This window comes from Cornus florida, unplaced genomic scaffold (assembly GCF_030987335.1).
Source record: "Cornus florida cultivar Cherokee Brave unplaced genomic scaffold, ASM3098733v1 CherokeeBrave_3.0.0_Hap2_Chr10, whole genome shotgun sequence".
NCBI lineage: Eukaryota > Viridiplantae > Streptophyta > Magnoliopsida > Cornales > Cornaceae > Cornus > Cornus florida.
The window spans coordinates 105194586-105221053 of NW_026775580.1; the positions used below are offsets into that span (position 1 = coordinate 105194586).

Here is a 26468-nt window from a genome sequence, read left to right on the forward strand (position 1 = left end):
ATGAGTAGCAAGAACTGTATCAGTAACTTGAGAATGAGAGGTACTGAGGCGAGTTTCTTCTGAAAGAAGCTCGGTGATAGCATCTTCTAAGGTAGGCAAAGGTCACTTATGAAGAAATGAGGCACGAACAGGTTCGAAGGTATTATGAAGAGCTATGAGAAACATAATGACCCGTTGTTGATCTCGATAGGTAGTAAACTTGGTAGTATCGGAAGCACAAGACCAAGTAGGTTCAGAGAGAGATAATTAATCCCAAAGAGCATGCATTTCAGAGACAAATGTACTGATAGATTGACCAGGCTGTTGAGTTTTGTTGTGAAGATTGGTCAAAAGTTGATATTGATGGGCAAGATCAGTAGTGGTGTAGCGATGCTTCAAAAAATCCTAGATAGATTTTGCAGAATCAAACTTGCCAAATTCGATACTAATGGATGAGATACAGGTATTACGAAACCAAGTAATAATTTAATGATTTTTGCTATCCCATTCTTCAAGACGATCACCTTATTTTTCTTTTGTTTCTATATCGAGTTGCACTGGTTCGGTGACATCACCTGTAATAATCCGTCATAATTTCTTACCTTTAAGAAAACTGGACATAGCTTGAGACCAAAGGATATAATTTGAACAACCTGCCAAAATAGTCCCAATAGGATTGGAATTTTTGGATCTGTCCATGACTGATAGAAATATGAGAGATGATTAGTGGGTCCAATCTTGTTACAATAGTAAGCCCCGTGTTTACTGCTACTCAAGTAAATTATGCACAAATAAATTAGATGAGATTGGAGAGAGCACCGACAGTTGGCAAATAAGGCCGATCTGTGAGATTAGAGAGAGCATCGACAGATGACAAAGAAGGAAGCGGTTGGATTTGTGGGATCGCTATAGCTCAGTCTCCAGAACCGTAGAGAATGTCGGTGAGATCTATGAGATTGGAGAGACAGAGGTTGCGGTGGCGGCGGCAACAACAGACGACGAAACCCCAGAAGCTGCCGGAGACAACTACACGGAAAACTGCAACAGTGGCGGAGGCGAGGACGTACAAGGCGGTGTTGGAGGAGGGGACGACGGCGGTGAAGCAATCGGAGAGGAGCGAGCTCGATGCTATTGCCTGCAGCGAATAAGCGATCTGAGATTTGGTGATGTTGGGATCTTGTAGTCGGTGATACAATCAGTGAGACAGTGGCTGTGATGAAGGCGACAGCGTGATGGCAGCGACCTGAGACAGCGGCCGTGATGAAAGCGGTGGCGGTGAGATATGCGTGTAGCGCGTAAACGCGCGTTCGATCTACGAGTAGATTAATCCCGGGCAAAGAGTGACGCGTGGAACAGCGGCTGAAGCTTATGATCGGCGAAACAGCAGGCGAAAGAACCTGAAAGATGTGGGTTTTGATATTTTGATTATTGCAGACAGATAGCGAGAGAGCAAGTTCAGAGTTGGGAGCGAGAATAGAGATGGAGGCTTTGACTCAGAGACATGGCTCGATACCATGTTGGATACAAGAGTGAGAGACAAATAGAGGTTACATTTGTATTGATAAATACTGAACATGTACGAGTAGATATATATAGGAGATAAAATAAAACGGTTATGAATAGTATACACAATGGCTATGAATAGTATACAGTAACGGCTATGTAATTATGCTAACATATATATATATATATATATATATATATATATATATGGAAAGAGATAGAAAGAGTGAGAGTTTTAGAGAGAGAGATGGAGGAGAAAATGATGAGAGTGATATAGAAAACTAACCCAGTAAGTACTTGAAAGTGCGAGAGAGATTTGTGGTGCGGTCGCCATATCCGACCATCTGAGGTCACTCTGTAGAGGCCTTTGACATCTCTAATGTTTGATGGATCGATTGAAATCATGAATGAATTCACTAAACCCTAAGCGAGAAGTTATTTAGACAAAAACCCATATACAGTGCCGCCTTTCATGATAAACTCTGTTTCGACGTTTTGGCAGGACGAGCCGATTCGGCCAGGCCGATCCACTCAGGAACATTCTATACGCATAGATATCACCAAGTGAGTAGGTCGACGTCGATCAGGCAGTCGCGAGACCAGCACAAAAACCTACTTTTATTATGAGGGTCCGAGATGTATCATCGCACTTTCACCTTGAAAAAGTGTTCTAAAAATATACTCCGTATTAATTTTTAGAAATTGTGCCAAAACACTTTTTAATAAACAATCTCGCATGAAGTAATGTTATAATACTTATTTGGGTTTAGTGTAAAAAAAGGTGATATATAAGGTTTGTACAGAAATAGTCTCTATTTTTAAAAAATGTACATTTTAATTCATAAAATTTAAAAAGGGTTCAAATAAGCCCCTTGATAACTTTTTTTTTTTTTTTTTTTGTCAAAATTAACATAAAATAAATTAAAAAACCCTATTTTGCCCTTGGGTTAAGTGCAAAAAAAAAAAAAAAAAACCATCTACTATCAATATAGTGCAAAAGAGTCTATGTATGGTATAAAACCCCTCTATACTATTAATTTGATGCAATTATCCCCTGTTTGCATAAAAAATACATTAATACCCTCTCTAATATAAATGAAATAATATTAAAAAAATTAGGCAATTTAAAATTACCATTTTAGATAATTTATTCTTTTCTTTTTCTCTGTTTTTATTTTTATTTTATGACACACTGAGTTAACTCCATTCATATAGGGTTTGTGATGTGGCTTTGTTTGGTGACATGCTGAGTTAACTCAACAGATCGATGCTGAACTTTGGCTATGGGGGTTAAATTGAATGGTTAGAATAAACATAGTGGTGGTGGGGTTGGGGATGGTGGTGGTGGTGGTGGTGGTGGTGGTGGTGGTGGTGAGAAGGGTAGAATAGAAAAAGAAAAGGTCAAAATGGGATTTTTGATTTTATTTTATGTCAATTTTGACCAAAAAGTGGTCAGAGGGGCTTATTTGCACCTTTTTAAAATTTTATGGACTGAAATGCACATTTTCAAAAAGTATAGACTATTTTTGCACAAACCCTATATATCATTTTTTATTTATTTTTATTTTTTAACACTTAACCCTTTAATTTATATTAGAGAGGGTATTAATGTATTTTTATGCAAACAGGGGGTAATTGCACCAAATTGATAATATAAGGGTTTTTTATACTACATAGAGACTGTTTTGCATTATATTGATAGTAGAGGAGATTTTTTTGCACTTAACCCTACTTCTTTTACTGTTTAACCCGCCTTTCATAATTTTCTCTCGCCTTTTCGGAAAAAAAAAAATTATCTTTATATATTTCCGCTAATAGTGTATTATCTCTCTTAAAAAATAATATATTGTTGTCACAATTATCATGTTAATGTGCCGTATATCATATGGAATGAAAATTTTAATTCCTTTTATAATTATATATACAAAAATTATTCTCAATTAAATTTTAATATAGTTATCAGCTTTCATTAATTATATAATTGAAACTTACCTTCCTTTGGGAAGTAAGGGTCTGATACCGATAGGCCACTGGCTCATTGGTTAATTTAAAGATATTTATTCATTGTATATAAACAATATACATTTAATTTAAAAAACTTTATAATATGCAATAAATTTTCACAAATATATATATAATTCTTTACATAGAAACAAATGGGTATTCAAATTTTATTGAAAAATACAAATAAACAAATGAGTATTCAATCACCTACCATCGTCATACTACTCAAATCAAATCGTGATAAAATTACATTTTCAATTAAATCTAACCATTGAGATCAAAATATTTAAAACAACAATAATTTATAAAGTGTAAAAAATACCCCTATAATATGCTTACAGTGCGTATCACACATCTCACGTACTAAATGACAATTTTCGTCATTTCATAAAATGATGTATTTTTAAATAATATGTAAAATGTGTATATAAGGACAATTTAGTCAAATTATAACTAAAATGTGTTAGGGACTTATTTACACAAAATTGAAACTTTAAGATATTTTTTGCATATGAGGGGTGTGATAAATATACTATAAGAGTGTTTTCTGCACTCAACCTTTTATTATTATTTTCATTTATTTGTCTGTTACAAATTACACTTATTTAAAATAAATAATTTCTAACTTCAAAGAAATGAAAAATGAAAATATCAAAACCAGTAAAATTTAAAAATCATAAAATTAAGAGCTTAGTACTCCTAAAATAGTTTATAATTGATTCTTACCACCAAACGATTTTAAACCATATCTCTTTTTTGAGAACATTAAATTATTTATGAAAAATAAATAACTAATGAGCCATTAAAGACTCAATTGAAGAATAAAGAAAACTTATAAGTTATAACCAAGTAATAATATTACTAATAAATACGAGAATAATAAAAACACCAAATAACTTCTTTTAGTGTTGTTGTCATAAACATATTCTATCAGGTTATTCTATAAAAATGTTCAAAATTTATAAATATTGTTTTATTAAATTTTACAAGTAATATTTATTTAGCATTTATTATTTTGACTTCCTATAACCGTTGTGTATATAATATATATTTTTTGTGTGTAAAATTGATGTGTCATCATAGATTTACAAAAAAAAAAAATGGATTATTTATTTTTATCTCTAGCGATTTTTTTATACAGTTTGTGTAAAAATATATCCTCCAATAATAACTAATCACGTGTCATGTCAGGACCCCACATAACTTTTATAAATCTACTTAATATAGGCTTGATTCTGTAATGGAATGAGAAAGTGGGAGGAAAAAGAAAATATGTTAATATGGCTACGTAAAAAGGTTATGTAAAATACACAACAGTTTTACACATTAAGAGCATCTCCAATCGTTGTGTATATATTTTTGTGTAAGAGTAGATTTACACAAAAAAATTGTACTACCTAGTTTTAGTTCTACCGGTTGTTTTATACTTTTGTGTAAAAAAATATCCCCTAATATCAACCAATCAAGTGTCATACTCAAGACCCTACATAACTTTTACAAACTGACTTGATTCATTTACTTTTCGCGATTAAACCTCGCGTCCCCATCCTTCTCAATTAGGAAAATAATAATAATTTCCCTCCATATTTCACTTTCTACATAAACCAAAAATATGTAACAATAATTGCTATTGAATTGACTAATCACCAAAAAAAAGAAAAAAATTGTATAACTGTATCAAGCAACAATTATATAAAATCGTGATTAAAATATATATATCTAATCTCTGGCTAGTACATATTTATCTCAATATAATAGAATGTAAAAGGATAAAAAATCTAAAAAAACCCTAGAATTTACTGTGATTATTATAGAAGATGAGATGAAATGAAAGTGATGAATCAAACTATTTTTATTAAAAAATAAAAAATGGTTGAACAGTTCTTACCTTATTGTCAGTTGCAGATTATTTTCTATGACGCTCTAAAAGTGGGAAACAAAGATGCGTAAAGGAATGAGAGAGAAGAAAGAGAACCACGAGTGAAAAGGGAGAGGAAGTGTATCTGCGAAGATAAAAAAAAATTTATAAATCTTATGTGACAGTGTATATTATACACAAAAAAGTTTTTTAACAAACTGCTGGAGATGCTTTAAAGACTACTAGACATTAAAAAAAATTACACATCATACGTGACAGTGTATATTTTACACAAAATAATATTTTAACATACTGCTGAAGATGTTCTAATTTGGCGATGTGCTCGAGCATTACCTTTCTAGTAGTAACAATATTGACTAAATGTCATAAAATGACAAATTTTTCTTACCATAGTATAAAATGACAACAAAATAAATTATAATGACCACCCCTAAAATTTTAAATTAATAAATATTTGTAATATAATATATTATTATAGTATAAAAGTATTACTGTCTTTTTACATTTAAAATTATCATCCAACCAACTAATGGGTTCAACAGAGAAAGCAAAGTAATACCAATTTATTCAAATTTGATGTGATGTAAGTATAATTTATCTTATTTAATTTGGTTCAAAATAACAAAATTGAATTTGGTTAAACAATGAAAAATGAATTTTATTTAATTTTTGCGATATATGGGTTTTTGACATTTTGTCTAAAAGTCCTCCAAGACTCCAACTGTAGTTAATAGCGAAGCACGTGCGAAAAAGTTTGTGGGGAACAAACGTGTACAATTCACACCCACACCACACGCAAAGATTTCTTCTTCGTTTAAATATGAATCCTAAACCCAACTTTGATTCTCGCACCTTCAATCTCTCACAAATGAAGAAACGCATGAAATTTAGTTTCTCTCTCTATTTGACTGTCTCTCTCCTCAACCTCGCAATTGGGACCTCCTTCTCTCCGATCGACCACTACCTCATTGTGATATCCATCGGATCCGAGACACGGGTTGATCAGGCCCAAGCCCAAACCCGAGAGAATATCAAACAATTAATATTTTAACGAACACGGAATACAAATTGAATTAAAGAAATAAAATAATAGGCTGAAAGAAACTAAAATAAAAATCCTCAAAACATAATTATTTAAATCCGTTAATCCAAAACTCCATAAGTTTACAACTCGGGAATCTATCCAGTGGACCCCTTATTAAAACCCAATAGAAACTAAAATATCTGAAATAGAATCTAAAGCTAAACATAGAAAAGATTCCTACGTAGTCGGAGGAATGAATATCTGTATCTGCTCTGCACGTCCAAGCTCTAACCTTGGAACTAACAGACACCTGAAAAATAAAGAGTGAGTCAGGCCCACATGCAAGTCCTATTCTACAACGATCCAAGCAGTAATCCGATACGTAGATACATCCTAAATAGCTCAACAATATCTATCTAGTCCATACATATATATATCCACACTAAGGGACATTCACTGGACTACAGTAGCGGTCTCAACCTGAATAGAAGGCAACATGCGAAAACGCACCCAAAGATGGGCATGAGTACCTAGACCTAACAGGGTACACCTCAACCTACTTTAACCAGCTACGTATCCACTGCATATACGCACCCTAACCAACAAGTCTGAGACTCAAGCTCATCTCGTGGTACCATAAATATATATATAAAGTCCGTCCAAAACCAGGGTATGTCATTCAAATACTTATTGAGATGACATACAATATACAAACTAGTTAGTCACTCAACTTATTCAGTTGATATGACTTAACTATCATCCATTAATCCAGGAAGTCATTCAACTTAGTCGCAGTTGATCTGACTCAATCACAATTTTGATTCAATATTTTTCAATTCATCATTTAATCCATTAGGGTAGGTTTAAGCGTTTTGAGCTAAACCGTCCCTAGTATGTCACCGTCTCATACCGGTGCATACAATCCTCCATATCCATATAAATTACAAAACATAATAATAAGCTAGTAATTTACAATCCAAACCATTATCCATATCATTGCAGAAAAGTATTTAAAATTTCAGCAATATAAATCCCAGCATTAATTCATGTAATTGCATTAGAGAATTTGATATTCCAATAATTAACATCCAGAGCATGCATAGTTCAAACCTTATACATAAAATGATCTGTCATGCATCCAAGATAAGATTTATAATCTTATTATAATCCATTATGTTGCTCAAAATTAAGCTAAACAATTTGGTTATTTCCATCCATTATCAGTATGCTAAGTTGTATGCTTTTATACTGATTCATCCTTTAAATAATTTATAAAAATTTATTTACATAACCGTATTGTCAAATTTCCTAAGCATAAGAAGTGTATTATGCATTTTAGAACCACCCAGTGTCCATTTAACCCATTAAGATTACTTAAAATAGGTTCCAAAACAATTCTGGGCAATTAAAACTAAGTTCTAGGTCGCGGCCCAACTTAGTCGGCTCAATTGCCAACTGAGCAGGCTAAGTTCCTAACTTAGTCGGCTCAGTTCCCAACTGAGTCGGCTAAGTTGATGCTGAAGCCGTCTTCTTCGTTCGTTCAGCCCCTGTAAGCCCCAATACTCCATTGTTAAGGCCTCTAAGCTTCAACCTACGTCCCATACGTCCATGTTAAATTATGTTAAGTATTTTAACATGTAAAGATTTATCTTAAACAACAATTATGCATCAAAACTTCCACAACCATTCAAAATAAGAAACTGAACCTAAAAACATATACCCTCTGTTTTAATCTAGTTAAGCATGCATAATTAATTTGTTTTAGCATTAATTAAACTCCTGGAGTTTAGCTAGGCATGCACAGAACACGAATTAAAGGAAAGAGCAAGAACAGAAACTTGCCTTTGAGTTTCAGATTTGAAACTCTAATCCACGTCTCTGAAATTCCAACTTTGTTCCACGCCTCTGTTACTCTTGGCTAACCCAGAAGCAACCCACTCCTTCCTCCTTAAGCCTCTCTATTAAACCCTCAAAGTTCCCTCTCTGTTGCTTTCTATATTCCTCTCTGTAACTCTCTGTTTCACAGTATTCGTGAATAGGCTGAATAGGATTTGTTTTGTAACCCTTGGCAGACGTATGCTTATGTATTTATAGGTTTTAATCTAAACCCTACATTAAATCCTAAACCAACAACAAGCCGGCTCTAACCCAACTACAATGTATAACATAAAACCCTAGTAATGAAGCAGCTAAAATTACATTTAAATCACAAAGCCACATAAATAATTAAAATGCTAAAATATAATTAAGTTAAAAAAAAAAAAAAAACAAAATACAATTTAAATAACCAATTAAAATAATTCCATTAAAACCATAATAATAAAAGAAAATAAAACACCATTTAAATAAACCAATCCACAAGTAATTTAAACAACACAAGACAAACAAGCATGTAATCGATTAACAATCAAATAATCAATTAAGTCCAACACACAATCAACTAAAATATTTAAATAATTAAAAATTTAATTAAAACAATAAATTAAATACCAGGACTATCCTTCTGAAATTAGGGGTATTACATTCTTCCCCCCTAACAAAAGGAATTTCGTCCTCGGAATTCGCTCTTACCTTCTTCCAATATTTCAAGAAACTACGAGCGAATGTCATCTTCCCGTTCCCAAGTAGACTCAGCCTCATTATGATGACTCCACTGAACACGCACCAAAAGAATAACCCTATTACGAAGGATTTGATCCCTACAGTCGACAATACGACATGGTGGCTCCAAATAAGTTGCATCCGGCTGCAACTCAAACTCCCCAACATCGATATGTTGATACCGATCCTCATCTCGTAAAAATTTCCGCAACATAGAAACATGAAACACGTTGTGAACGTGATCCAATTATCCGGAAGTGCCAACCGATAAGCCATAGCTCCAACTCGATCCGTAATCATGAATGGACCAACAAACCGCGATGACAACTTCCCTTTCTTTCCAAAGTGCATGACACCTTTCATAGGTGACACTTTGAGTAGAACCTGATCTCCAACCCTAAACTCCAATGCCCGAGTACGACGATCAGCATAGCTCTTCTGCCGACTTTGGGCAATACGCATGCGATCTCTAATAAGAGCAATCTTTTCAGAGGTATCATTGATGAACTCGGGACCCAAGAATCGATTCTCTCCAACCTCCATCCAACAAACAGGTGACCGACACGGTCAACTGTATAATGCCTCAAATGGTGCCATTCCAATAGTCTTCTGAAAACTATTATTGTACGCAAACTCCACAAGTGGCAAGTAATCCTCCCAATGACCCTTGAAATCAAGAACACATGATCGAAGCATATCCTCCATAATCTGATTCACCCTCTCAGTCTGCCCGTCAGTTTGAGGATGATAAGCAGTGCTAAGGTACAATTCCGTACCCAAAGCCTGCTGAAAACTCTTCCAAAAGCCAGACACAAAGCTCGAATCCCTGTCCGATATAATAGACAATGGAATGCCGTGCAACTTCACAATCTCTGAGATATAAAGCCTTGCCAACTGCTCCGAAGTGAAATCAGTTCAAATAGGCAAGAAATGAGCTGACTTGGTCAACCTATCCACAATGACCCATATGGAATTATGCCCCTTGAAAGAATTCGGCAATCCTTCCACAAAATCTATAGATATGCTCTCCCATTTCCACTCCGGAATCGATAGTGGCTGTAGATCTCCTGGCGGCCTTTGATGATCAATCTTAACCATCTGACAAGTACTACATCGTGAGACAAAAAGAGAAATGTCCCTCTTCATACCTGTCCACCAAAATTACCGCTTCATATCCTGATACATCTTATCGCCTCCTGGATGAACAGAGAACTCAGAGTAGTGAGTCTCAGTCATCACATCCTTCCTCAAATCATCAGCAGAAGGTACCACTAACCGTCCCTTGTACCTCAAACCTCTATCGGTCCCAACATAGTATAATGAAACCTCCCCAGAAGCTACCTTTACAACTTTGTCGATACACTGCTGATCGGTGAGTTGTGCTTGTAAAACCTTGCAAATGATGGAAGGTGTAACCACCATGCAAGCCATAAAAGCGTCCGACAACTCATCTACATTCTTTAAAACATTCCACTCAGTAGTGAATAGAGTAGAAAGACTACCAACAGGTCGGTGACTGAGTGTATCCGCCACCACATTCACTTTCCCTGGATGATACTGTATAGAAAAGTGATAGTCTTTCACAAACTCCAACCATCTGCGCTGTCTCATATTCAGCTCCCGCTGAGTGAACGAGTACTGCAAACTCTTGTGATCACTAAATAATCTAAAGGATTCACCCAACAGATAATGCCTCCAAATACGTTAGGCAAAGACCACTGCTGCCAACTCCAAATCATGCGTTGGATAATTAAGCTCATGAGGCTTAAGCTTCTGAGATCCATACGAAATCGGTCGCTCCTCCTGCATCAAAACACATCCAAGACCCTGCAACGAAGCATCCGTGTAAACAAGATATTCAATCCCGCTCTGAGAAGTAGCTAGAACCAGTGCAGAAGTTAACTTCCTTTTGAGCTCATCAAAAGCTCGCTGACAGTGTTCATCCCACACGAACTGTACACCCTTTTTAGTTAGGTGTGTGAGTGGTCCCGCTATCTTTGAGAACCTCTGGATGAATCTCCGATAATATACCGCCAATCCGAGAAAGCTCCGAATCTCGGTAGGTGAAGTAGGTTGTCCCCACTCCACCACTGCTGAAATCTTGGCTGGATCTAAAGCTATCCCCTTTTCTGACACCACGTTACCCAGAAACTTCATTTCTCGCTGCCAAAATTCACACTTCTCGAATTTGGTATACAACTGGTGTTCACGAAGTATCTGCAACACAATCCGAAGATGTTTAGCATGATCGTCCTCCGACTTAGAATAAATCAAAATGTCATCTATGAAGATAATGACAAATTGATCTAAATAAGCCCTGAAGACTCTGTTCATTAAATTCATGAACATTGCTGGTGCGTTAGTCGTCCCAAACGGCATGACACGAAACTCATAAGAACCATATCTCGTGAGAAACGCTGTTTTAGGGACATCCTGCTCCCTAACTCTTAGCTGATGATACCCAGAACGCAGATCAATCTTGGAAAAGTATGTGGCTCCCCTTAACTGATCAAATAAGTCATCAATCCTGGGCAAAGGATACTTGTTACGAATCGTAACCTTGTTCAACTCCCTGTAATCTATACACAGGCGAAGCGAACCATCCTTCTTCTTCACAAATAGAATCGGTGTTCCCCAGGGTGAAGTACTTCTGCGAATGAAACCCTGGCTGAGTAGCTGCTGAATCTGATCCCTCAACTCGTGCATCTCTACTGGTGCCATCCTATAGGGTGCCCTAGCAATAGGCATAGTGCCCGAAGCTAAGTCTATCACAAATTCGATCTCGCAACTAGGTGGCAACCCTAGAATTTCCTGAAATACATCCGGGAAATCCTGTACAATTGGTATGTTATCCAATGATACAGTAGTCCCCTCCTCCGTTTCCTCCTCCACATGGAACAAATAGGTGCTAGTGACCCCACTAGAACACGACATAGCTACGACATACATGTCCTGACCAGGTATAGTAAACACAATAGACCTATCAAAACAATTAACTTGGGTATGGTAGTGAGACAACCAATCCATCCCAAGTATCACATCATAAGTGGGCATGTCCAGAACCAATAGATTGGCTAGAAATCTGAGTCTGTCAATATCTAGTGTCACAGGCACATCACCCTCAAGTAAAATGATAATATCGCCTCAAGGTATGAAAACACCATAAGGTCTATCGCATACCAGTGTCACCAATTTAAACTATCCAAATCAACAATGTTGAATACTCCGTAGAGCAAAACACATAACATATACAACATACTCCGAAATCTACTCATAGTTAGAACGTCATTCTATTTTAAGAATTCTTCCTTTAATATCAAATTTATCATATTGATTTAAACAAGTTCTTTTATAACTCGTTAGCAATCATCACGTCTCAACCCAACGTACCAGTTAGCAACTATCTGTTTGCCTATGAAACTAAATCACTCCACTGTGATATTCCTTTATCATCGCATCATACACAATCCAATATAGTCTAATAAAACCATATGTGTATATATCTCAAAAATGTTATCACAAAACATAGTAATGATAGCGAAAACTGCTAGTTCACTTTATTAAGAACTTTTGCAAATCATAAATTGTCAAACAAATAATCGTAAAGTATTCTTTAACATAATCCTAGTGCACACGATTAAATCTGTACTACACTTTTTTAGTAATATCTCCACTACTACTAGCAATTAAACTACTCTTAGAAAAATAATCATCCTTGAACACCAACGCCCTCTATTTTGGATGCTCCGGTATCTCCTCTATCCTGATTTTCTTCGGGGTCTTCCTCTCCGCTTGGTTCAGCTTCGAGCACCACCGAAGTTGTGTTAGGTCCACAATATGGTGGTCAATCCGGCACACAAGAAACCTTCATTGGTTTGTACTCTGAAGCAACGCCTGTTGGAAGCAATTCCTTAGTCCCCATTCTACCTTCTTGGTCGGCCTTCGTAGGGGAATCACTGGAGTAACCTTCATCGGCCTTGGGCCCGTCTTTGCTTTCATCGCGGACTCCATCCTCTTCCTAGTGCCAAATATTGAGCAATTACAGAATAAACTTGACATTAGTACTTTCTAAACGAACCGTAAAGGAATACTATGAATCCTAAACTTAAGCTCTAATCAAGAGAAAATGCTATGCGGAAGTCTTAATACCAAACATCCTAGAGACACTTGAACCTGAAGTGCTCTGATACCAACTGTGATACCCCTCGAATTCGAGACACGGGTTGATCAGGCCCAAGCCCAAACCCGAGGGAATATCAAACAATTAATATTTTAACGAACACGGAATACAAATTGAATTAAAGAAATAAAAATAATAGGCTGAAAGAAACTAGAACAAAAATCCTCAAAGCATAATTAGTTAAATCCGTTAATCCAAAACTCCATAAGTTTACAACTCGGGAATCCATCCAGTGGACCCCCTATTAAAACCCAATAGAAACTAAAATATCTGAAATAGAATCTAAAGCTAAACATAGAAAAGATTCCTACGTAGTCGGAGGAATGAATATCTGTATCTGCTCTGCACGTCCAAGCTCTAACCCTGGAACTGACGGACACCTGAAAAATAAAGAGTGGGTCGGGCCCACATGCAAGTCCTATTCTACTACGATCCAAATAGTAATCCGATACGCAGATACATCCTAGATAGCTCAACAATATCTATCTAGTCCATACATATATATATCCACACTAAGGGACATTCACTGGATTACAGTAGCGGTCTCAACCTGAATAGAAGGCAACATGCGAAAACGCATCCAAAGGTGGGCATGAGTACCTAGACCTAATAGGATACACCTCAACCTACTTTAACCAGCTACGTATCCACTGCATATACGCACCCTAACCAACGAGTCTGAGACTCAAGCTCATCTCGTGGTATCATAAACATATATATAAAGTCCGTCCAAAACCAGGGTATATCATTCAAATACTTATTGAGATGACATACAATATACAAACTAGTTAGTCACTCAACTTATTCAGTTAGTATGACTTAACTACCATCCATTAATCCAGGAAGCCATTCAACTTAGTCGCAGTTGATCTGACTCAATCACAATTTGGATTCAATATTTTTCAATCCATCCTTTAATCCATTATGGTAGGTTTAAGCGTTTTGAGCTAAACCGTCCTTAGTATGTCACCGTCCCATGCCGGTGCATACAATCCTCCATATCCATGTAAATTACAAAACATAATAATAAGCTAGTAATTTACAATCCAAACCATTATCCATATCATTGCAGAAAAGTATTTAAAATTTCAGCAATATAAATCCCAGCATTAATTCATATAATTGCACTAGAGAATTTGATATTCCAATAATTAACATCCAGAGCATGCATAGTTCAAACCTTAAACATAAAATGATCTATCATACATCCAATATAAGATTTATAATCTTATTATAATCCATTATGTTGCCCAAAATTAAGCTAAGCAATTTGACGTCGATAACCGTCGTTTTGCCGGCGACTCGTCCGATTCAGGCTCACACTTTCTCTCCGTAGCTCGAACGATCTCACACAGGGACTCGAATCCATTTCCGAATTCCTCCCCAATTTATCACACAGCTAGGGTTTTCACAAGGTCTTCAAAGTACTTGTTTGAGATCAGAGACAAAGGAACCCACTTGGTATGTGTTCATTTTCACGATTCCATTCGTCGAATTTCGAATTTTGTAGGTCTCAATTTCATGTGTTGGTTAATGGGTACGTGCTATTAAATAATTTTACTGTTGAGAACACGCCAAACCCTATAGTTAAGGACTATATGATTTGGGTTGATAGTGATGTTGGGAATGGGGCATTAAAAACATAAACTTTGGATGAGATTTGAAATAGATTCCGCAAAGAATTTTTTACGGATCTCTAGACTAGCGCGTTTCTTCCTTAAGGAGATGAACGTGGTATATTTATTTTCTCAAATCCGTTTCCGGGTGAATGAGAAATTAGCTCTAGAGTGTGGTGTTTTGATAAGCCTAAATGAGTATGCAAAATGTGGGAAGTGTTTGTCCCACATGAAAAAAATGTTCAAACCAATTAAAATTTAAATAAGCCAGATTTGGGCTTGGGCTTGGGCTTGGTCCTAATTATAAAGTCTAATTATTCTTTTTACTAAATGGAATTTTGGATTGGGCCTTTATTTTTAGGCTGGGCTTATTTAAATGGGTGGTTAGTTTTTAAATTTAAATTAAAAGTTAGTTTTTTTCCAAAGGGTTGTATCTATTTCCAAAGGGTTATATCTGTTTTCCAAAGAGTTGTATCTGTTTCTAAAGGGTTGCAACTTATTGGAGTGGATGTGTTTACTGGTGAACAGACACTATGTGAACCATTGCAACCAATTGGAATGGTTGTGTCTAGTGATGAATAAACACATATAAATGGTTATGTCCAGTGTGAAGAGACACATATAAATGGTTATGTCCAGTGATGAATGGTTGTGTCTAATGATGAAGAGAGACGCAATCCGAAAAGGCATTTCTATTTCAATAAATATCCCCTTGGGCTGCCATTTGTAAATCGTTCATTTCATTTTCTTCTCTCTCCCTCTCTATACTTGAACCCAACCCAAGTGGGTTTAAACCATAGGTTAAGTGGTCCGAGCCACTTAGACCCTAATCCAATTTCATCGAGCCATATTAAGATTGGTCTGAATCATTTGGTTCAGATTACACACAATTCAACATTTATATAGTATAGATGCATTTTTTAGTCAGAAAGAGTATTACATGGAGGAGGTTCGCCGTATCCACGAGTTTGTAGTGCTGCTACTAGTGGATGTACACCATTGTATCTTGGGAGATAGACGTCACTGAGTCCGTTAACACCATAGTGGGGTGAATCTGTCTTAAGGACATAGTATCAAATACTAGCCTCGGTCCAGTTCTTTATTTATTATTATTATTTAATTGCTTTAATTTGCATGTTTAATTAAATATCTTGTTGAATATTTAATTAATTATTTTTAGCATATTACAAATATCTTATGGCATATTAGTATAGGATTAGTTATATCTTAAATATCATTTGAAGCATATTTTTTACCAACAATCTTAAGACAGAATCTCATTCCTTACGTATATTTTATTATATGCTTCTATTTAAGATATAATTAGATATTATACTAATAATTGAGATATAATAAAATAATGTTATATACATTATTATATGACAATATGCTAAATATTGATGTATTCAATATTATATGAAATTGAAGCATGTTATATAAGTAGAATATTGAATTATTTATATAATTTAATATTGGTTGAATTATTTTCATTTTGTAATATGATGTAGTATATTATATTATCTTAAATTTGCATCAACAAAAGGTTGAAAATGGTACTTCATTAGTTTTATCAATGATTGCATAAGATACTGTTATGTATATTTGCTACAAAGCAAATATAAAACCTTAGAAATGCTTTAAACATTACATAAATGAGGTTGAGAAACAACTTAGCAAAAAGATCAAAAGACTTGTGCTAATATTTGTTCAGAACATGATATCATTCATGAAGACATAATGAATGTTATACTGATAAATTCTGGTTTAACTCAGAATTTGTGGGGAGAAGTTTTGCTTTCCGCAAATAATGTTATCAATAAAATACCTCAAAAGAAAACTAATGTGACGCCATATGAATTATAGAAAGGTCGAAAACCTTCCTATAAATTCTTTAAAATGTGGGGGTGTCTAACTAAGGTTGTAGTTTCTACTCCTAAGAAAGTTAAAGTGAGACCTAAAATGTGGCAACCTTGTGGGTGGGTATGTCGTGGGCGGGTGCAAAAGGCATCGACAGGTTACCACACTAGACGAGCTACAGGTGCACAATCCCATATTGCTTAGAGAAAGGAAATGTAAAGTGTTTTTATGTGGTGACGTTATCTCTAATTGGTATGAAGGTCTTCTGGGATAAAATTTAAGAATAAAATCATGCGGGCTCGGGCCCAAAGTAGATAATATCATACAATGTGATGCAGTGGATTGTTACATAAAACCTTTGATAGGTTATGCTTATAACAGTATTACATATCATTTTCTTGTGCATAAATCATACAATGAAAAATAAGGATAAGATTAGATGTAGCAAGAGGACTATAACGTCTAAATCTTTTAGTCCTAATTTTATAACATGTTTATTGGAGAATGAGCCACAAAGCTTGAAGAAAGTAAAGTCTTCTTCTGAATATTATTATTAAATTATTTTTTAGATTAATTATGTGATATAATTAATCATGTGATATAATATTAAACTATATTGTTATGTGAGTTCAATATTATTTTTTGATACTATAATATTGAACTATATAGTTGAATTACTTAATGTGCATTGTAATTTAATTTTACAACATAGTTTATTTAATATGTGATATTATTGAATTTATATGAATTCTTGACTCGTTCGTGTATGTGATACAACAAATAAAAATTAACCAGTCCAACTATGTCAATTCTCCCAATAGTCAAGGGAAAAAGATCTATACTAGTGTTTAAGACACGTATAGCTGTGAATTGGCTGAATAAGAGAAGATTTTCTAATAACTCTAAAGAGTTTAATGAAAAATGTTATGGATACATTAAGCAAATACACCGAGACAAGCTAAATCAAGGTAGTTAGCTCTAATGTACAATTTGGCTAAAAGCTAAAATGTTATTGAATTGCAAACTAGTTAGCTTAGCTACAACCCAAAATGATTAAGAAGTGCACATAACCTAAGAGGAAGATGCAAATCTGTTAGTTGGTTCTAGCTCTCAACTTGGTAGTAAAAAATACGAGGGTGATGAGTAACCATTTTAGCCATAAGCTATTTGAGCTATACATTATATCTGCTCATGTAAGAGTGAATAATATTACTTGTAAAGTAGTACTTTTTGAAGAATATTCTTCAAAACAAATTACTCCACTACCAAGGTAGACTACTTAGATAAGATTGTACTAAAGTTAAGAGTTATTAGAATTGATAACTGAGTAAAATTAATTTCAAGCTAGTGGTAATAGCATAGAAGTGGGTGCTCATTATAAACTAGTAGTGATTGATGAGAAGAGTGTGCTTAATTTAAGCTAGTAATGATAGCTTAAAAAAACTCACTTTTAACTAGTAATGATAGCTGATAAGTGAGTGTTCACTCTGTGGTGATGTATCAAAAGTTTAAATAACTAGAGAATTATTTGCTTAAATTATTGAGTTATGTGATGTGTGTGACATATGAAAGATTATGACATGTTAACATGACTGACTTAATGTGATACCCCTCGATTCTAGAGCCACGGGTGATCAAGTCCGGGCACAAATCCGAGGGATACCAAACAATCAATATGTAATTGAACACAGAATATAAAAAAAATGAAATAAGATAAAATAATAATAAGCTGATAAGAATTCTAAATACGAAAAATCCTTCAAATAAAATTTTAATATAATTTAAACCTTCCAATTCTTACAACTCGGGAATCCACCAAGTGGACCCCTAATAATCCTCAACTGTAAATGAAATACAGAATTAAAACCTAAGACTAAAATAAGAAAGAAACTCCTATATAGTCGGAAGAGTGAGTGTCTGTATCTGCATCACCACGATCAAGCCCTAAGCCTGATACTCACGAACACCTGAAAAATAAGGGTGGGTCAAGCCCACATGCAAGTTCCATACTACTACAATCCATACATAAACCCGATACGCAGATACATCCTAGATAGCTCGGCAATAGCTAAAATAGTCCATATAGATATAGATACACACTATAGGACGCTCACTAGTCCAATAGGTCTGTCTCAGCCTGAGTAGAGATACCATGCAAATCGCACATACTGTGGTCATGTGTATCTAGACCTACCAGGGAACAACACCTGTGTCCAGTTGTCCATCCTAGGCGATATACGCACCCTAACCATGGTCCTGAGACTCAAGCTCATACCATGGCACCATAATGATATGTATATAAAGTCTGTATACTCCTAATACAAAATATCATCCATTCCTTGTAGTGGTCTGATATAAGTATAACAATCCATCCAGAAACCAAAGTAGGTCATTCAATTCATAATTGATATGACACAAATATGAGTGGGACTGAACCTTTATGGTAAATTCACACCTCAATCCAGAATAGGTAGGTTATAGTGTTTGAACTAATCCATACTTAGTATGCCACCGTCCCAAACCGGTGCATACCATCCTCCATCCAATATAGTTGACAAATTAATAATAAATATTCATCAACCATACTCCAAAATAAACATAAATACAGTCTATTATATGTATGACCAAATTATGCATCCAGTATATGATTATAATCATAAAACTTCCATTTAAATTGTTAACGCATTGATAGACAATTTAAACCATCCATATCCATCCAATTGACAAAACAGAAATTTCAATAGTTCATCAATTAACACCCACACCATGGTATAATGACTATCAGAAATATGAGCTGAGCACATTATACTAGACATCCCTAACCATACTCTCATATTAGTTCATTTAAATTATTAAAACAAAGACTAGTAATGAAAATCCTCCTTAATCCCTGACGGCATGAAAATTATCGTTTCATTACATGACGTCCTTTTTAATGCTCCATGTTAAAACCTGTGCTTGACATAATATGTCAACTAAGAAGTCTCACAACACATTATATACAACCCCAATGGTATTTTATACTTACCAAAATAAACTGGTTAAAACAAACCGGCAAATAAAAACTCCTCCACTTCTGACAGCATGCAACAATGTATTTAAATTACATGACGTCCACAACCACAACCCAACCAACCCTCATGGAACTTAAATATATCACAAATATCTTTGGTACAACATCCCTAAAATATCTTTCAATTTAGTCCATTCAATTGGCTAACCAAACTAGAAATTTAAGACTTTCTCCTTCCTGGACAACATGCACATTAATTTTTTTGTTCTAAAAATTCATGATGTCCATTTATATTAACACACTAGCATATACTAACTAATTTATGGTTTTAATAGGTTAAATTTTAAACATCTAAAACCCCACACCACTTTCCATTAATTTCATTTAAGCCCCTGAAATCAGAAAAACTACAAAAACGCACTTACTATGCATTACCAAAAGTGGAGCCGGCTCCATTATATTTTGGAGCCTGCTCTATCCTCTTGGAGCCGGCTCCATAATAGTTTAGAGCCTGCTCCATCTCAATGGAGCCGGCTCCTTTGAAGAATGGAGCTTGCTCTATTATCTGAACCTCCGTCTTCTTCAATTCCGGACACTTTCTGACTTTCTGGTTGCCCCTGTTCAAGTTCCTAACCCACTGTTTTAAGTTCCAGACCATCCCAACTAATTATAAGAAGTAGTTTTGCATCACTGCATGATTCAAAACAAGTGTACATTCAAGAGAAATCATGGTTAAAACAGGTACATAATCCAACCGTAAAAGCAGTCCTAAAACAAATTCAATTTCATGCAATTAAATTCCTTTAAATTCAAGCACATTAATTAAATAAATTTTACTATCCGTTTAAGTCCTAACAATCCTAGAAGCTTCTCCAATTCCAATATGAATTAATTGACAAAACATAAACCATAAACGAAACAGTTTATGCTTCCCCTGTTTGCCCTCTCTGCTACCGGCAAACTCCATCCTTCGGTTCTGAATTTTTTTTTTTAAAGTTTACAAGGTTCAATCAGAGTCTAAACAACCCTAGAAGCCCTTCATGTTCCAATGCAAATCAATTGACAAAAATCTAAACCGAAAACAACACAATTTATGCAAGAGAACTGAGACCAATTAATTAAGCGTGCAACAGGTTACAGTCTGATAATCTTGTATCAACCTTCCATTTTAAAGTTAAATTAATTTCCTGGAGACCATATAGAATGCACAGAACACAAGTTTACAGGAAGGAGATAGAATGAAACTTGCCTTTAGGTTTCGGTTTGAAACCTTACAACGTCGTCTATGGAGTTTTCGACGAACGGACGACCGGCAACCTTCCTACTGCTCAGTTCCAATACCACAATCCATCCACTCCTTCCTCCTTGATACGACCTTCAGGTCACGGTTGAACTCCTAACTGGAGGCCCATATAGTTTCCTCTCAAAACCATTATGTGTGCCTCCATTTTCTCTCTCAAGAATTCTTACGTGCATAGGTTTGTTTTTAACCCTAGCAGACTTGTAAAGTTAAATATATATGCTACCATAAAAAACTTAACCCTAATTCCAACCTCCTATAAGTCGGCACCCATAATTACATAATCGTAACACCCTAAACCTAATTAATTAATTACACGTAAAACAAATAAGGAAAGCAAATAAATAATCACTCAAAACACATAAATAAATTCAAGACAATAAATAATTAAATACATACCCACTATTTATAATTAAATAATATTAATTTAAATACACACTATTAATCACTTAAGAAAAACAAAACAACTAAATCACATAATTAAATCAATTAATTAATAAATAAATAAATAAATAAAAATCCCAAGTTTATCCTTTTTAAAACTAGGGGTATTACATTTAACATAAACCTAAACATATATAACTCAAGTCATAAATATGAGAAATGTAGAATCAAATATTAATTAGAGCCCAATCTAATTAATATCTCTAGCATTAATTCACAGTAATGTCGGTGAATTATTATAATAATAAACTAGAGATAAAGTGATAAAGTGAGTACATATGCACTAGAGACTCTTATACATGCTTGTTGAGAGCGGATATGGAACCTTGAAAAAGTAGATGAGGTGAAGTATTTAATATATGGTACTTCCAGAGTTGGAAAATCATAATAAATTTTCAGGATTACCCCAAAGTTGTGGAGAGATATTATCCATTGATGAAATTTGTTACAAGTCACCTCATCTTAAGAGAAATACTTATAAATGTGGGGAGTTCCGAATCCTAAGAGTTTTAGGATAGAACCAAAAATCATTTATAGTATTATAATAATAGTGCATGTTATTTCCTACAAGGAAAATATTATGGAATAACTAGAAGAGTTCTTTGTACAGCTGAAGAACTGAGTTATTTGTTCTAGTTGAAAAATCAAGTGTACAAGCTTATAAGTCCTTGAGTGGATGCAAGAACTGAGACAATGACATAAATGTGATGCATAAGTCATTGTATGCCTAAAAAAATTAATGATATACTAATTATATATTTGATATGAAAGATTTAACATTTGATAACATAGTATATTTTCAATAGAGTGAGATTAGGATAATACTAGTGATGACAACAAAAGCGTAGCTAACTTTTGTAGATGTAAATCTCAAATATAAATACTAGTCAAAGTATATCACTGGTTGAGACTATAAAACATCTTAATAACTGTGTTTAATTGCACACTTTCAATCCAGGATAGGATCACTAAGTCCAATATTGCATAGATCGAGGTATCTAACTACATTGGAGGTGTAACAGTGATGCAATCTGGATGTGGGATATTAAAGACTTCAAATCCAAGAATGGATATGTCTTTAATATTAAAGGTGTAGTCGTATGTTCTTTTAAAGAATCAAAGTTAGAAACTTTAAATAAATCAAACAAAAATTATAAACTTTGAATAAATCAAACAGGAAAGTCGATAGACTTAACTCAGAGGACATTTCAAAATAAGTCAACACTTGTCCCATTAAAAAAAAAAACAAAAAGGATATTGGTAACAATAAACAATTTTAGGGCACAAAGTATACAATTGCTCTCAACTGGAGAAATCTCTGCAAAGTGTAATATTTCTAAACACAACCTTGTGGCCACATATAAAATTGAGGGTTGTATTAGAGAGTAATTGTACAGATCATCAAGGGGAATGGGGTTTAAAGCCGAAAGCTATCGAGTCACCTTAATGGAAATCCAACCTAGCTGACTGGAGATCCCAAGATCTAGGTTCAAAAGGACAACAGAAATCCTGAGTGACTCACCAGAAGCACTGGGAAGATATAAATCTTCTACCCATTTTTACGATGAAATAGTGCTACCTACAACGATTATTAGGATAAGCTACGCTTTTAATGACTCTTATACCTTGAAAATTCAAGTGGGGTATGGTAAGATACTCTTAATAAGAAGTCACCTATATGAGTGTGAAGTGGGACCGCTTTATGAGAACTATAAAGGCTAAGTTTTCTAGAGCACTCATGAATACCAGGAGTTGTTCAGGCCAAAATGAACACAACAATGAGAACCAACTTTATAAGGAAAGGTACTGTGTGTTTGTTATTGTCTTGGTTTACACAAACGGCTGAACAGTTCAAGACATCGCGTTCATTGGTTAGCCAGTAAATCCGATAGCAATACACTAGGGAAGGTTCAAAGCCAAAAGCTACCTATCCTGATGTAGTAACTTTCCGACTATACTCTCTCTAGTGTCTGCATGATTATCTTTTGCATTTAAGCAGCCATCTTTCATTCATGTGGGGGATTGTTGGAAACGAGGGCATTAAAAACATAAACTTTGGATGAGATTTGGAATAGATTCCGTAAAGAATTTTTTGCGGATCTCTAGACGAGCGCGTTTCTCTCCGCAAGAAGATGAATGTGGTATATTTACTTTCTCAAATCCATTTCCGGGTGAATGAGAAATCAGCTCCAAAGTGTGGTGTTTTGATAAGCCTAAATGGGTATGCAAAATGTGGGAAGTGTTTGTCCTACATGGAAAAAAATGTTGAAACCAATTGAAATTTAAATAAGCCAGATTTGGGTTTAGGCTTGGGCCTAATTGTAAAGTTGATTATTCTTTTTACTAAATGGAATTTTGGATTGGGTCTTTAATTTTGGGCTGGGCTTATTTAAATGGGTAGTTGGTTTTTGAATTTAAATTAAAAGTTAGTTTTTTTTTTTCCAAAGGGTTGTATTTATTTCTAAAAGGTTGTATCTGTTTTCCAAAGGATTGTATCTGTTTCTAAAGGGTTGCAACCTATTGGAGTAGATGTGTCTATTGGTGAACAGACACCATATGAACCATTGCAACCAATTGGAATGGTTGTGTCTAGTGATGAATAGACACATATAAATTATTATGTCCAGTGTGAAGAGAAACGTATAAATGGTTGTGTTCAGTGATGAATGGTTGTGTCCAATGATGAAGAGACACACCCAATCCGAAAAGGCATTTCGATTTCTATAAATATCCCCTTGGGCTGCCATTTGTAAATCGTTCATTTCATTTTCTTCTATTTTCCTCTCTAGACTTGAACCCAACCCAAGTGGGTTCAAACCATATGTTAAGTGGTCCAAGCCACTTAGACCTTAATCTAATTTCATCGAGCCATATTAAAATTGGTCCGAACCATTTGGTTCGGATTATACACAATTCAGCATTTATATAGTATAGATGCATTTTTGAGTCTCAGAGAGTATTACATGGAGGAGATAGACGCCACTGAGTCCGTTAGTACTATAGCGGGACGAATCTGTCTTAAGGACATAGTATCCAATACTAGTCTCGGTACAGGTTCTTTATTTATTATTATTATTTTATTGTTTTAATTTGCATGTTTAATTAAATATCTAGTTGAATATTTAATTAATTATTTTTAGTATATTAGAAATATCTTATGGCATATTAGTATAGGATTAGTTATATCTTAAATATCATTTAAAGCATATTTTTTACCAACAAGTGAAAAGCTGGAAATTAAGTTTTTGCCATCAAAAAGATCGAAAATTGCGTTTGTCAATGCGATTGAAGTGATTTCTACGCCAAAAGATTTGATTGCCGATGTTGCACAGTTTGTGGGTTCTGAGAAAATTGAGAAAATTAATGGGCTGATGAAGAATTCATTTGAAACTGTACATAGGGTTAATGTGGGAGGTCCCAAAGTGACCCCATTTAATGATTCCTTGTGGAGGACTTGGGTTCCTGATGATGAGTTCTTGAAATTTAGTGATGGGTCAAACAAAGTTTACTTTAGTGGTCGGATAAAGTACCAAATGGGAGGGGCAAGTCGTGAAGTTGGTCCGGATAATGTTTACAATAGTGCCCGATTGATTCGGAGTTTGAATGATTCGCTTCCGGACTTGAATGTTACATGGTCGTTTCCTGTGATTGAGGGTTATAAGTATCTTGTTCGATTACATTTCTGTGATATTGCTAGCATTTCACTTGGTCTGCTGTATTTTAATGTTTATGTGAATGGGAAATTGGTTGTTGAAAATTTGGATCTCACCTATCAAACGAACCAAATGCTGGCTTCCCCTTTCTATGCTGATTTTGTGGTTGATGGTGAAAGCTCTGGGATTTTATCAGAGTAAGTGTGGGACCTTCTAGTATGAGCATGCCACATGGTGTTGATGCTATTCTCAATGGGGTTGAGATCATGAAGATGAATAATTTGAAGGGCAGTCTTGATGGAGAGGTGTCAGCAGAGTTAATACTGAAGAGTAGGCCTAGAAGAAATATTGGGGTTTTAGTGCCTTTGATTGCTGGCATGTATTTGGTGCTAGCTGCATCTGTGATCATGCGAAGGAGAATGATTGGGGTTAAAGATTCTGTTGCATGGTCGCCATTACCTGTTGATCTCTCCGAAGTAAATATGAAGAATGGGATTCAGCTGTCATTAGGTAAAGCGTGATGATTCTGAAGTATTAATGGGTTCTTGTAAGATATAAGTTGAGCGGCATCACAGGAAGGATGCTTTGTAGCCTCTTGTAGTATGTGTGATTGAAGATCATGATTACTATGTATTTGAAGCCTCTAAAGAAGATTGGAGACTCTATTTTTCTCCTATTGTAGGTTGTACTAATGGATTTTAGTTTGATCAACAAATATTTAGTTCTGTGAGTTGAATATTTGCATTCATTTTTTAATGAAAAATCAGGGTTTCTGACTATCATTGCCTCTGTCTTGTTATAGTTTGTTTGCGTGTTTGCACATGGTTGATTTGAACATGCTATTATCTAATTCTACGTATGGCCAACTAATAAGAGCATGCTGATGTGAAGGGAGAGTTGTTCCTATCAGTTTTTTTTTTTTTTTTTTCCTCCTCCTCCTCCTCCTTAATTGGTACTCACACACCCACACGCCTCCACCGAGGTTCCAACCGGCCACAGGCCTGTTGGTACAATTTAATAGGTTTTTAAATGGCTATACAACAGTTTTCAATTTGTATTACATTGTTTGAGAAGAAATTTTCCGTTCCGTCCAAATGTGGTGGATGCAAGAATGAAAAGCTATTCTGAAGATGCAATTGTTAAGCCTTGTGTGTTTCTTTAAATGGTTATACAATATTTTTCAATTTGTATAGCATTGTTTAAGAAGAAATTTTGTGTTCAGTCCAAATGTGGTGGATGCAAGAATGAAGAGCTATTCTGAAGATGGAATTGTTAAGCCTTGTGTGTTTCCAGTGGTGCGAAGCCCAAGCTATACGCTTGACAAATCTATGGGGGAGATAAAGAAACCACATTTAGATTGAATGAAACTCCAGATTGGGGAGGCCAAATCACACAAGAAAAAGAGGTGAGACTCC

The 26468-nt window shown here is 35.0% G+C and overlaps 1 pseudogene; it reads left to right on the top strand.

Moving 5' to 3' along the window:
• LOC132278324 (probable receptor-like protein kinase At5g24010) lies at nt 1-25649 on the top strand (annotated as a pseudogene).
• Nucleotides 25650-26468: the final 819 nt, after the last annotated feature.